This window comes from Spermophilus citellus (assembly GCF_964194105.1).
Source record: "Spermophilus citellus genome assembly, chromosome: 3".
NCBI lineage: Eukaryota > Metazoa > Chordata > Mammalia > Rodentia > Sciuridae > Spermophilus > Spermophilus citellus.
Window position 1 is genome coordinate 8131639 of NC_138184.1, and position 14216 is coordinate 8145854.

General features: G+C 37.3%; 2 protein-coding genes and 1 pseudogene across 5 annotated transcripts in view; all 3 read right to left on the bottom strand.

The window, feature by feature from the left end:
• LOC308645891 (uncharacterized protein) overlaps positions 1-14216 on the bottom strand; it is a 400184-nt gene that overhangs the window by 357025 nt on the left and 28943 nt on the right. The gene's annotated exons all lie outside the window — the stretch shown is intronic.
• Positions 1-14216, bottom strand: part of LOC308645906 (olfactory receptor 7E24-like) — a 49184-nt gene that overhangs the window by 18311 nt on the left and 16657 nt on the right. For 2 of the 3 annotated variants that reach the window (XM_081288360.1, XM_081288361.1), the window contains one exon: positions 4520-4601. The exons of the other annotated variant lie outside the window; for it this stretch is intronic. The gene's annotated coding sequence lies outside the window, so the exon portion shown is untranslated. The remainder of the gene's footprint in view (positions 1-4519; positions 4602-14216) is intronic. 3 annotated transcript variants of the gene reach the window in all.
• LOC308645941 (olfactory receptor 7E178-like) lies at positions 6743-7572 on the bottom strand (annotated as a pseudogene). The gene has a single exon. The product of its transcript is annotated as an olfactory receptor 7E178-like (transcript).

Sequence of the window (14216 nt, forward strand, 5' to 3'; positions counted from 1 at the left end):
TGTGGCAGAATCACATTGGTCATGCACTCACATATATACATATGGTAACAATTTATGTTAATTCTACTATCTTTCCTATCCTCACATCTCCTCCCCTCCCTTCACTTCCCTCTACCTAATCTAAGGTAACGCTGTTCTTCCTTAATGCCCCCCACCTTATTGTGAATTAGCATCTGCATATTAGAGAAAACATTTGGTCTTTGGTTTTGTGGGATTGGCTTATTTCACTTACCATGATATTTTCCATTTCCAACAATTTACTGTAAAATACCATAATTTCACTCTTATTTAAAGCTGAGTAATACTCCATTAAGTGTATGTGTGTATGCGTGTATGTGTGTCTGTATGTATATGTGTGTGTGTGTGTGTGTGTGTGTGTATCACATTTTCTTTTTCCATTCATCTATTGAGGGACACCTAGGTTGGTTCCATAGACTAGCTATTGTGAATTGAGCTGTTACAAACATTGATGTGGCTGTGTCACTATAGTAATGCCAACCTTTTTACATATACATTTTTACATCAATTCTTTTACTTTAGCTATGTGAGGGAAACTCAGACTCATTACTTTGTCAGGAATCAGTGGGATTTAATTGGGATAAAAGGCAAACAAGAAAAGTCTGGGGACAGATTTATAAACACATGGGGACAGATTTCCCATATGAAAAAAAATGGGGTAAATAAATACATAACTTATAATGTTGTTATAAGAAATCTTTAAATTTTTGAAATTGCTTTAATAGTGTTTCTTGAATCTCATATATCTGTGTATTTACTCATGTAAATTTTAAAATATTTAGATACCCTTGGATTAGGCCAAAATCAACTTCATCAGAATATATGTATATACAGTTTTTGGAAAACTGAAGTTCTCAGTTATGCAAATGTTCCAAAGAAATTGACACAGGTGAATTAAAATAGGTTAAAAATAATAATCCAGGGCTTATATATTATTGTATAAATTATGATTAATGTAATATGATATTATAGTAAATTATATTATTAATATGATACACTTACACTTTTATTTCATATACCATATTTAACTTTTCTACATGTTTCACAACTGGGAATGATGAGACAAAATGGGTTAAACCAGGATAGAGAATCACTGCCTAAGAATAATTTCTGGCACTTAAAAATGGTGCGATAACATTACCTATAATTATCATAAATAAAATACCAATTTGAAAATATAAACATTGAGCAATCTTTGCTTCATAACTAAAAGCATATTGAGATTTGAATTACCACTGATGGTGAAATCTGAGTCCTTGTTATCTCTGCATGATTTCATTCTCCTTCACAGCTCTCCCCCAATGGCAGTCACAGTCATGTGATAGGTAGATGTTATTGTTAATGTTTTCATGACAATATTGATTTAAAAATCCATATTTTTTCTTAAAAACTTACCAAAGAAGCCCTAAGACTCATCTAAGTAGTATATAATGCAACATCTACTGCCCCTGAATGGCCTACTTGACATCAGTATGTGCTTTTAAGTCTCTCCCTGTAGTACACACATTTCTGGCACTTTAACTGGTACCTAGCAAGACCTGAGAGACACCATTTAACTTGTAAGCTTATTGTTAATGACAATCCTTTCAAAATTCTTGTACCTCTCAACTTACCCAAGAGAGAACTGTTATATAATTGTAGTTAGAGGACAGTATTTTAACAAGATATTTTAGTTGAATGATACAAAGAAAATACTTACCATAACCAATAATAAGTATTAATTGTACTTGCCTTATTTTATACATGGTCTTCTATTTTTATTTTTATTTTATTTTATATAGGTCTTTCACCAACTTTTGTGAGTTTGCTTTTCTGTAGGGTGAAACACAGGGATCTAGTTCCATTCTTCTGCATGTGTATATCCAACTTTCCCTACACAATTTGTTACACAGTTATCAGGGGCACCATTGTCAAGTATCAGGAACTTATGTGGGTTTGTCTTTGTGTATTCTATTCTATTCCGTTGGTCTTCATGTATGCATTAGTGCTGATGCCATGGTGGTTTTGTTACTATAGCTCTGTAGTATAATTTGAAGTCCAGTATCGTGATACCCCAACATCAACCTTTTTCTCCAGATTGCTTTGGTTGTTCTGGGTCTCCTATTCTTCCAAATGAATTTTAGAAGTATTTTTTTAGTTCTGTGAAAAAATGTTATTGATATTGGGGATTGCATTGCACAGAATCTATACAGCACTTTTGTTAGTATGGCCATTTTGACAATATTAATTCTGTCTCTCCAAGAACATGGGAGTTCTTTCCAGCTTCTAAGATCTTCAATTTCTTTCTTCGGTATTCTAAAATTTTCATTGTGGAGATCTCTTACCTCCCTGGACTTATTCCCAAATGGTTTTTCCTTGAGATTATTGTAAATGGAAACATTTTGCTGGTTTTTTCTCAGCAGATTCATTATTGGCACATAGGAAAGCAAATGATTTACATATTGAGTTTCACACAGCCATAAAGAAGAATGAAATTATGGTATTTACTAGTAAATGAATGAACTGGAGAACATGCTAAGTGAAATAAACCAGACCCAGAAAATTAAGAGTCAAATATTTTCTCTCATATGCAGAAGCTAGACAAAAATAAAAAAAAAAGGAGGACATTAGATTAACAAAATTATGCTATGTACATATATGAATTTACCACAGTGAATTCCATCTTAATGTACATCTGTAAGTACTAATTGTTTAAAATGTATGAATAAATAAACAGAAAACCAGTACAGTAGAGAGGAGAGGAATGGGGGAGGGAAACAGGAAGGCAAAAGGGAGGTACTGAGGAGAGAAATGGAGCAAAAATTCCATGTATGTACATTAAAATGAACCCCAATATTATATATAATTCATTAATTTTTAAAATGTGTTTTGGGGGTGGAGGCATGCCTGGAAAAATCCCTATATGACTTCCATTCACACATCATGAGCTTCTTTGTCTTATGTGCCCTGGACTTGGTGAATATCCAGGTATTGCTACTTTATTCAACAGGTTTCCTCTGCTCTTCCCAGTATCAGCACCACTTTGAGAGAAGGCACTAAACCCTATTTACTAAATAATTAAGTTCAAAGTCATCTGCTGATCAACCTTAGGGAAAACAAAAACTTGCTGAAAATAGTCTCCATACTTCCTCTAATCCAGGTATACAATTATTGTAATGCTCTGGAATAGATTGATAAATAAGCTATTAAAGACAGTACAATTATTATATACATTTCATAGGGGTTGAAAAGGGGAGGAGAAAAATGGACAAAAAAAGAAAGATAGGGGAGAATAATACACACCAAGGTAAAAAGAAGAAAATGATGGATGGAGAATGGATTTGAGGCAGCTGCAAGTAATTTAGGAGGGGAAAAGAGAAACTAAGAAGAACAACTGTAAATAAACCACTCCAAGAAAATGAAGATAGAGTGATTCCAGTTAATATTTTAAATACAGTTAATACTTTAAATACAGATAAAACATTAGAAGAAATACAATCAAATGGGTTAAGGACACAATGTCAAATACTAGTACGTTTATCAATCCAGAATGAAGAATAACATATGCAAGGTCAAATTTGATTTAGAGCTAATTATAATAATCCAGGACAAAGTGGAGAATTTTTTTTTTTTTGAGTTGTCCTCGTTTGGATTTCATCAGGATTTGGGACCTTTAGAAAACGTCCACCACTCTTCAGTTTTGAATCCTGCTAGAGGTGCTGGGGCACAAGAGCTACTTCCCTGGTTGCTGTATATTTATCACCAGCCAGTTCTTGTTCATTAGCCCTTCAAGAAATCAGGCATGAGCCTGCATGCTTGAAGGGGCTGTGCTGTGTCTTCTGGCTGTTTCTACTGGATCCAGTACAGTGGTCAAGGCTGTCACACTGATTGCTATGGGACACTGTGCACCTACTCACCTCCAAAGGGGTTTCTTTAAAGAATCATAGAGGCAGATGGCTGTCTGAAAGTGTGAGACCTGTTATCTGGGGCTGTCTGTGCTTGGTCTGTGGTGCAGAAGCCTTCCCCTTGGCTGATGTGGATCCCTAGGGTACAATATCTTTGACTCAGGTATAGAGTTAGTTGGCCCACCTGCATCTGAGTTCCTGGTGCCCAAGGCAGTGAATCGCTGGTGCCTGCTGCCCTCTGCTGGGACTTTTGGGAGCAGTCATATCAAAGCACTTGGTGGCCACCTGCACATGTGGGGCCTGTGGGTGAAGGCTGTTTGCAGCACAGAATCCTCCAATGAGGCTGAAATAGGTGACTGAAGTACTGCGCCTGTGACTGGGATAGACAGTGGGTAGCCAGCCTGCATCTGAGATCTTACTACCCATGGTTGTTAATCATTGACACCTGCTCCCTCCACAGGCACTGACTTAGGGTGATGCAGTTGAAACACCTGGCAGTTGCCTATAGGTTGAGACTTTTTGTGAACTATCCATGGCCTCTATTATAAATAGTGCCACTCACTGGGGTTTTAGCTGTCACCATAATGGGGACAGCATGTCATTTGGCCCATCTTTACCTGAGCTCTTGTGGAGTCTGTGTGGAGCATCTGGGTTAGGGCTGGCACTCCCTGGAAATCAGCTCCATCCCAACCCTCTTATCTACAGAGAGAGGGAGTGGGATTCAGTAACTTTCAGCTAACAGTCATCCCCCACAAGATCCCTCTAGATGGATGACTGAGACAGCCCATTCAGAGATATGCCCTTTGGTGTCATCTGTTGCTATCTGAAGGTGGGGAGAAGCTGTGTTAATTTAATTTCTCCTAGGGAACCTGGCTGGTTATGGATGCCATGCCTGGTGCAGCTTCATTCCACCATGTGGGTTAAACTGCTTGATCTCCTGCACTGTCTTTGTTGTTCTTGTCCTATTTTAACTTGGTCTGATTTTCTTTACAGTTGCTGTAAAGGAGGTAAGCCATGTGCTTTTCCTACCTCTCTTTCTGTCTGTGTTACTCCTCCCCTCTGACCCCACCATTAGTCAAGGTTTAGGATCAAGGAATTATGTCCTTGTTTCCGACTCTGATAATCAAACTCCAAGTCTCTCTTGTCTCCAACTGTCCAATATTGAGTTCTGAAGTCTGTACTCTGTCATCCACCTCTCTGGTCAGCTGTTCTTAGTGTCTTCCTCATCACCACACAATATGTGGCACTTAAGCAATGTTTAGAGCCAAATAAATATTTTGACATTATTTTTTAAGGATGTTATATTTAATCACTAAGGAAATAGTAAGTCTACTGATAAATATAATTGTCAAGGGACACTGGAAACAGAATGATATTGAAATCTACACTGTGTCTCATCCCAAGCAACAAGGTTTTCCTATCCCTTCTCTTTGATCTCCTTTGATTTTTTATTGCTTATGAAAAATCTCTGGCACAATTGGAATAATTGAATGCTGTAGATGTTGTTAAGTGAAAGAACAGGAGATTTGTGTCCATGACACAGGCACAGTCACATTCAATCTTGCCCCTTATTCTATGGCATATTCCTGAATAGGAGGAAAGTACACTCAGAAATGTGCCACATATGTTGCATCCATGCCAATTATGATCAGGATTTGTGTACAATGCAATGGCCTATTTGATGTTCAACACACATTTTAATTTTTGTTGTCCATGGTGCCACAAAAGGTATAGTCTCTGGGAAATCAGAAATTCAAGAGAATTAATCATTTCTCTGCAAATACACAGCATATACTTATTTAAGAACCAAATTAAAGAGCAACATTATAGAAATTGGAATGCAATAACTTCACATAGCATGACATTTGAGTTAAATGATATGATATAACTTATTACTAATAATAACTATCTCACTTACATTTGTCTCTATTTTATACCTTGATCACATATTTATTACACATCACCCATTATCTTTTTAATCCATACTCAATGCAGTTGTGTCAACTCGAATTCAACTCAGATGATAAAGCTGACTCTCAGGGACACTAACAACATGCTCTATGTCCACTAAATAATAAGTTGAGCCAACAGCAGTCAAAAGTAAGTTGCTAAATTGAAATTTAATATCTAAAGCACCAAGCAATAGAATCAATGTGCCTAGTTTCAAACTCTGCTTAAAGAAAAAAAAGTATGTTGTTGATCTCAGAGTTAAGATGCACTAATCTTTTTCATTGCTTCCCAGACACCAGAATATTTTAAACAGAGGTTCATAGATCTTAATTTTAAACTTTTTTTTCAGTTTCCTAAGTAGCAATAAAATCAAGAGCTGATCACATTAATCAAATCAAGTGGGCCAATTACAAAAACAAAGGAGATGTGGATAGCCTCTAGGATATCCTAGAACAGGAGAAAGAGGGAGATCTGTGCTAAATTATTTTGCACCCACTTTTTGTTTTATCTTTTCTTTTGACCTCAGCCATTCTTCCTAAATTGGTGCAGATTAGATGTTTAGCTTTGCTGTATTTTAAACATAGGTATATGGATAAATATAATTTATCATGGATTGAAATCCTCTTACTTTAGTTACATAAAAATAACCTGCTTCATTACTTCATCAGGTCTTGCTATGCTTGAATAGGTCTCAACCACATGCAACAGTTTCTTTTTTTTTTTTTTTTAGAGAGAGAGAGAGAGAATTTTTAATATTTATTTTTTAGTTCTTGGCGGACACAACATCTTTGTTGGTATGTGGTGCTGAGGATCGAACCCGGGCCGCACGCATGCCAGGCGAGCGCGCTACCACTTGAGCCACATCCCCAGCCCTGCAACAGTTTCTGACATTAGACTGTTCTGCTATAAACTCTCTTCAGGGCGCTTTTAATGTCCCTGTTCCTCAGGCTGTAGATGAAGGGATTCAGCATGGGGGTGACCACAGTATACATCACTGAGGCCACTGAACTCTTCCTGGGAAGAATGTGATACAGCTGATCCAAGGTACACTCCAAAGCCTGTTCCGTAAAATAAGCAACAACTGACAGGTGAGAACCACAGGTAGAGAAAGCTTTAAATTTCCCACCTGACGAAGGGATTTTCAGAATGGAGGAAATAATTTTATAATAAGAGAAAAAATACCTGAAATGGGAAAAAAACAAACATGGTGCCAACAAAATATTTGACAATATTTTTGGAGAAGGTATCAGAACATAATAGATTAAGGAGTTCAGAAAGGTCACAGAAGAAGTTAGAGACTTCTACATCCTTAAAGTTGGTAAATTGTAAGATAGTCAAATTATACAGCTGGGGGGTCCAAAATGCTAAACAAAAAAGATGTCAAAATTAATAAGCCACAGAATCGAGGGTTGATAATGACTCATTAATGCAGGGGGAGACAGATGGCCACAAAACAATCAAAGGCCATCACAGTCAGAAGCATATCATCCATACATGCAAAAATGGCAAAAAGAGACATTTGTGTCAGGAAGCCCACGTAGGAAATGACTCTACTGTGAATCTGAATGTCCATAATCATTTTTGGGACTGTGGTGGAGATGAAGAATATGTCAGCCAATGACAGGCTGGAGAGGAAGAAGTACATGGGGGTGTGGAGGGGGGAGTCAGTGCTGACGGCCAGGATGATGAGCAGGACCCCAAGCACTGTGACCAGGTACATGGACAGGAACAGCCCAAAGAGGAGGGGCTGCAATTCTGGATCACCTGAGAATTCCATGTCATAAAATTCTGAAATGTGTGTTAGATTTTGTTTCCATAGTGCTAGAACACCTTTAGATAGGAAAAAGAGTAGGAAAAAAGCAAAAACAAAAATGGGCACCAAGGACTCTGTATGTATTTAAATTCTAGTTTAGTATTCACACTTAAGGTCCATGCAGAAAAAGTACTCAATTATGGAAATTTTAATCTTCTTAGCCTCTTTCTTTATTGCAGGTTCTTCTATCCATACCCATTTTAGAGGCATTGACTAGAACAATGTTAGAAGTTGAAGAGCATTAACAGTCTTCACTGATACATGGATTGAAATCCTCTTACTTTAGTTACATGAAGATAACCTGCTTCATTACTTTGTCAGGTCTTGCTATTCTTGACTTAGGGGAAATTCAAAAGAGAAAAAAAACAGGTATAATGAAAACTCACACAGGCAATTTCCACATCTGTAAAGTGGGTATAATATATAACTACCTTATATGGTGTTGTAAGAAAGTAGTTAAAAAACATTTAAATACTCTGACATGAGAATGCTAATTTTGGACTAGACAAAATTAGGGAATGAAGGGAGGGAAGGGGGCTTGTTGGTAAGAAGGATGGGAGAATCAATCAGACATTATTACCCTAGGTGCATATATGATTACATGACCCGTGTAACTCTACATCGTGTGCAACCAGACTAATGAGAAGTTATACTGCATTTGTGTATGATGTGTCAAAATGCACTCTACTGACATGTATAACTAATTAGAGTAAATAAAAATATTTTAAAATCATTTAAATAGCATAACTTGTGGTTCTCAGTCTCATTAATTTATTTACCTGTGGATATTTTAGAATATCCAGATACCCTAGCCTCACACTAAATTCAATTTAATCAGAATTGCATTTCAAATTCGGAGCAGTTTCTTCTTAACAAGCATTGAGAACCAGTGCCTTAGAATATTTCCTGGCAGTTAGAACATTCCCTATGAATATCAACAATTCTTATGAATAATACACACTGTCTACATAAAAGTACAAGCATTTGATAATATTCACATCAGGACTAACATTTGATATATTCATGTATGATTACCTAAGAAATTTAAGTTCTTGGTATCTCTGCAGGATGTCATTCTCTGTACACTTGTCCCCAAACACAGCTACAGGCATGAGTTGGGTGGGTATAATTTCTTGTCAGTGTTTTCATGTCAATATTGATTTGTATATTCATGAATTGATTTATTTTTAAAATTTACCAAAAAAAGTACCTAGTGCTCATCTAAGTAATCTAATTACAATACCTATTACATTTGAAGTATACTAGTTCACATTAACATGTATTTGTAAGTCTCTCTGTGAAGGTCATTTAATCTTGTCATTGAATAAATCTATGATCTCTTTGATGAGAGACTTCTAAATAAATAAATAATAATTACAAATTTCCTTTTGCCCTTTTTTATACACACTTCACAAATTCATTCCACAGGGAGCACCCATTTTCTGTTCATTCCATACTTGATGCAGTTGTGCCAACTAAGACACAGAGAGGATTCAAATTTAAATTGTCAGGTTTTGGGTCCAACCCATTAAATGTCTTTATTTTCCCAGCCAACAGAAACTACTGAGCAGAGGGCCAGTGGTCTTAACTGCAAGTATGATTTTTAATTCCCTCAAGTTTCCAGCATAGGAATGAATCAAGACCTGACTTTGTGTCTCCTTTAGATTGAGTGGGATGATGACATACATGGAGGGGGATGTAGTCTGTTATATAAAAGTCCTGCAAGGGGGAGCAAAAGAGAGAGATCTGTGATTAATTATGGTGTGCCTATACTTTTTGTAAGCTTTGCCTGTGATCTATGGTTACCTTTCTTGTAATGGATGCTACCCTACCCTCTGATCTACCAGAAAACCCCAAAAAAGAATGGCAACAATAAACAAGAGGTCTCTTCCTGGATTGAAAGAACATGAAATAACTGGTGGGTCATCAAGGGGACAATCTGCCAGGATATTCCTGGTATGAAGCCCTGTATTAAACATGGCTCAACTCAAATGGCCCAATCTAACCATGGCCTCTTTTTTTCTACCTAAAAAATTAATACAAGTTACAAAAATATAATGTATTCTTTCATTTTCTGTAAGGTAATAATAATGTGAGCATATGTAACTAGAGTAAGACTGTGCCCATGAAATTAAACAAGTGACTCCAAGCATGTTGCTCAGGACCTGACACTTAGGAAGCCCTCTACATCAGCCTATGATGTGATGGTTATTTCCATTCTCCTCAACATCCTTACATCACCTTTATAATCATTTTGGAGTGCTTAAAAAACAATTCAGAAGCATCAATTTTTTACTATTGTGAGTAATATTTCTGTGAGATGCAAGACCTGTGTGGTTGGAAACTAAAATTTTTATTAAGATTTCTGCTATTTGCACCATAAACAGGAATGTAAACTTCACAATCCTCATAGCTGAAACTTTGCATATCCTGTCACCCTATTATGAAAACTGTCATGCTTGTCCTCATGATGCAGAAAGAAGAGTTCCAAGAGCAAGGAGTTTCTTCCTGGAGTGACAGGGAAGTGAAAAGGTGTTAAGAGGTCCAGGGGAAAACCTTCTAAGACTCTTGTACCCAGGTGCTCTGTGTCTCTAGTCACACAGCTCAATTCTAACAGTTTCAGTGCATTCAACCCAAACACCCATCACAAGTTACTTAAAAATGTTGAGCTCCTTTAGTTTCTGTAAAATAAAATAATGTGGCACTTACAGCTTGGGGAAGACTACACAGATAATTCAAACAATCTACATAGAACACATAGCTCAACACCTGGCTCTCTGGAGTATCTCAATAATGGTTTTGTTGTGGTTATTGTCATCCTCATCTCCATCATGTCCATCATAATCTTTTGGGGGTGCTTAAGAAATACTTTAGAGGGACAAATTTTCTGCCATAGTAGATGAGATGTCTGTGCGAAATAGATTCATTGTATAAGGGAAGTAAAATTTAGGAGGAGATTTCTAGGACACCTACTACAATCCATTTTATGTACATGTCACAGTCCTCATAGCTAAAATTTTCACATAGGCATCCTCCCTTAGGTTACCCAAACTGCTTGATCGTCAAAATAATAGGAAACAATGCTTCTGACAGTCCTTACTCCATCCTTCATCTCCCTCAGTACTTACTGGGTGATGATGCTTCTCTGCTGGGTCATGGTAAAAGATTACAGATTTAATGCCCCTACCCTGCCTGTTGCCCACTGAGTACTTCTCTGTCTACAGGACTGGCATCAGTGCAGTCTCAGACAGGGGGCTCCTGATGCAGTTAATTGTGGGAGCAGGAGCCACAAATGAAGCCTACTTTACCAGAAACATCAAACTGAAGGGCTAAAGGCATAGCTGATAATTTACTACTATATGACCTTTGAGGCTCAATGCACAGAGTTCATAATTAGCCAAATTGATCTAGGTTATAACAAACTCAAAATGACTTCCTACTATTAATACAGGAAGAAAAAGAAGAGAGAAATTAATATTGAAAAAGGAGGAAGATCATGTGTACTATTCATTTCTGTCAGTTCTATTTTTAAAATTATTTTGTAGTTGAATATGGACAGCATGTCTTTATTTTATTTGTTTATTTTTATGTGGTGCTAAGGATCGAACCCAGTGTCTCCCAAATGCTAGGCAAGCGCTCTGCCTCTGAGCTACAGCCCTAGCCCTGTCACTTCTTTTTCATAAAATTCATTTACTTTTGGGTTGGAGTTGTGGCTCAGTGGTAGAGTGCTCACATCACACATGTGAGACCCTGGGTTCGGTCCTCAGCACCACATAAAAATAAATAAGTGAAATAAAGATATTGTGTCCAACTACATCTAAAAACAAATTTAAAATGAAAAAAAATCATTGAATTTTTTTAAAAAATAATTTCTATTTGTGTTAGATAAAATTTAAATTCCAAAGTTACAATACAATTCTCATCATTGTTAAGTTCACAAATCAACAACATTCATTAAACCACATTGTGGTACAACCACCACCAACATTCACCTCTAGGAACTTTTTATCTTATCAAACTGAAACACTATATAAATTAATAACTCCACATTCCTCCCACTCCCAAAAATGATTGCCATTATCAACTATGAAACATGATGAGAAATTAATTCATTGTACTATATAAATGCACATAAGTGATGATATCATAGAACACAAGTGTAGTAGTAGTGTACATTTCACCTACCAATTATTTCTAAAATGAAATGCTAACACTAAAAATTATAATATGCAAACCACACGTTTTTCCCTAACTTTGCTCTAGTTTCTGCATATGACTCTCCATATATTTAAAATTCAAATATTCACAAGTAATTTATTCACACTTGAGGTCTATAGACTACCAGTACTTCTCAGTTCTGTTATACAGATTTGTACTAACCCCATACCATTTCAGTAAAATATGTGAGGTAGAAAAGACCTCTTTGACTCTTTCTTTTAATCTACTTTATGTAGTGTCCTGACAGTATGGTTTCATTGTTTTCTGATCATAAACCCTCTAATAAGTTGTTGAGACCTTTAGATTCAAGGAAAGCCCCCAAACCCAGGTGTCAGTCCCAAACTTCTGATGCCTAAATAATTGTTGTTCAGATCAAAACTTTTGAATTCATGGATTGCAATTCTCTTACTTTACCTACCTATGAACAACTTGGGTTCATTATTTTGCTACCTTAATTAATGATTTAACTAGGGAAAATTTCAAATAATACAGGAAATATTATAGCATATGTACAATATTTTCATCTGAAAATGAGAATAATAATTATCAAGATTATTAGTTGTTAGAAAAGCCTTTTTAAATCTATTAAATTGCATAAACTAGTACTCTAAGTCCCACTGATCAATACACTTGCCTATGGATATTTTGAAGTATTCAAGTGCCTTGGTCTCAAACCAAACCTATGTAATAGAATATCTGCATATGGCATTCTTGGTGATCCTTCTTTACACTGGTTTTGAGGACCACTGCTGTTCAGTCAGCTTTCTCACTGCTGTAACCAACAAACCTGACTAGAACAGTTTTAAGGAGAAAAAGTTTATTTGGCGCTCACAATTTCAGAGATCTTAGTCCATAGATGGCCAACTCCATTCCTCATAATCTGAAATGAGGCAGAACATCATGGTGGGGGAAAGTAGCTCAGAACATGGCACTAGCTGGGTACAATGGCACATGCCTATAATCCCAGTGACTCAGGAGGCTGAGGCAGGAGGATCACATATTCAAAGTCAGCCTCAGCAACTTAGCAAGGCCCTGGACCCCAAAAGCTCATGGTTATCTTATGATGCAAAATACATTTAGTCCACATTCAAGAGTCCCCATTGTCTCAACAGTTCCAGGATTGCCCATAAGTCCAAGTCCAAAGTCTCCCCTGAGACTCATGGTAAACTCTCATCATGAACTCCTGCAAAACTCAAAAGCAAGTTACAAGTATCCAATATATAAAGGCACAGGGTAAGAATTTGCATTCCACAATGGAGAAATAGGGCCATAGAAAGAAGGGATGGGACCAAAACAAGACTGAACTCCAACTGGGCAAACAAGCCCTGTAGTTCTATGTCCAGCATCTGGGGTTCTCTCTGAAGGAGTGTGTACATCTGCCCCTGTGTTTTTGCTGGTTGTAGCCCACATGGTCTGTCTGTTCTCTTGTCTCTGCTCAAATCATGTAGCTTTCCTCTGCAGATGTGCCACGATAATGGCATTTTTTATCTTGGGGGTCTCCACTGCAACTCTGGCTTTCTCCTCACATCTCCACACAATGCCCTCTCAGGGGCAGCCCACAGGGACTCTAATCCTTCTGTACTTTGCCTGATTTCCAAGGCCTTTCTTTGAAATCTTTTCCTTTGAAAATTTCCCTAACTCCAGCATCCTGCATTTCTACAGAATCAGCACCACGTGATTGATGCCAAGATCTACTGTCATCTTGAGTAGTAGCCAAGCCTCTAGGATCCAAAGCTGCACCAGCCTCTGAGTGCCTGAGCATCTGAGCATGGTGAAACAACTTCATAGGCTTCCCTGTGAAAACAGGGTGCCCCACTGGTCTCTTCTCAAAGGAATATTTACTTTTACTCCCTAGAGCCAGAGATGAGTGTGATATTGCCAATTCCTGGGGTGCCCTCAAGACATCTTTCTTATTATCTCTTGGCAAAGTCTTTAGCATTCCTTGACTGGCAGTAATGTCTTTAACAACTGCAATTTCTTTAGCCCCAGTTTTACTACCACATTTCAATTCCAAAATTTTCAAATCTTTCTGCTTTCTGCTCCTGAATACCACAATAAATTTGGCTAAAATCTGCCAGAAATACCCATTCCACTGCCTAAATACTATGCTGCATAGAAATTTCTTCTGCGACTATAAGATGTCCATCACTTTTAAAATCAGCCTCGCAGAAAGTCTCAGGACACAGGCAAACCAGAACACAACATGAATGGCCTCTAGTCCAATTTCCAGTAGAATCCTTTTTCCTCTGAAACCTTTGGAACCTGTCCCTACTATCCACAGTTATACCAGCATTGTGGTCTTCTGAGCTCCCACCTGAATTTCCCATTAAGGT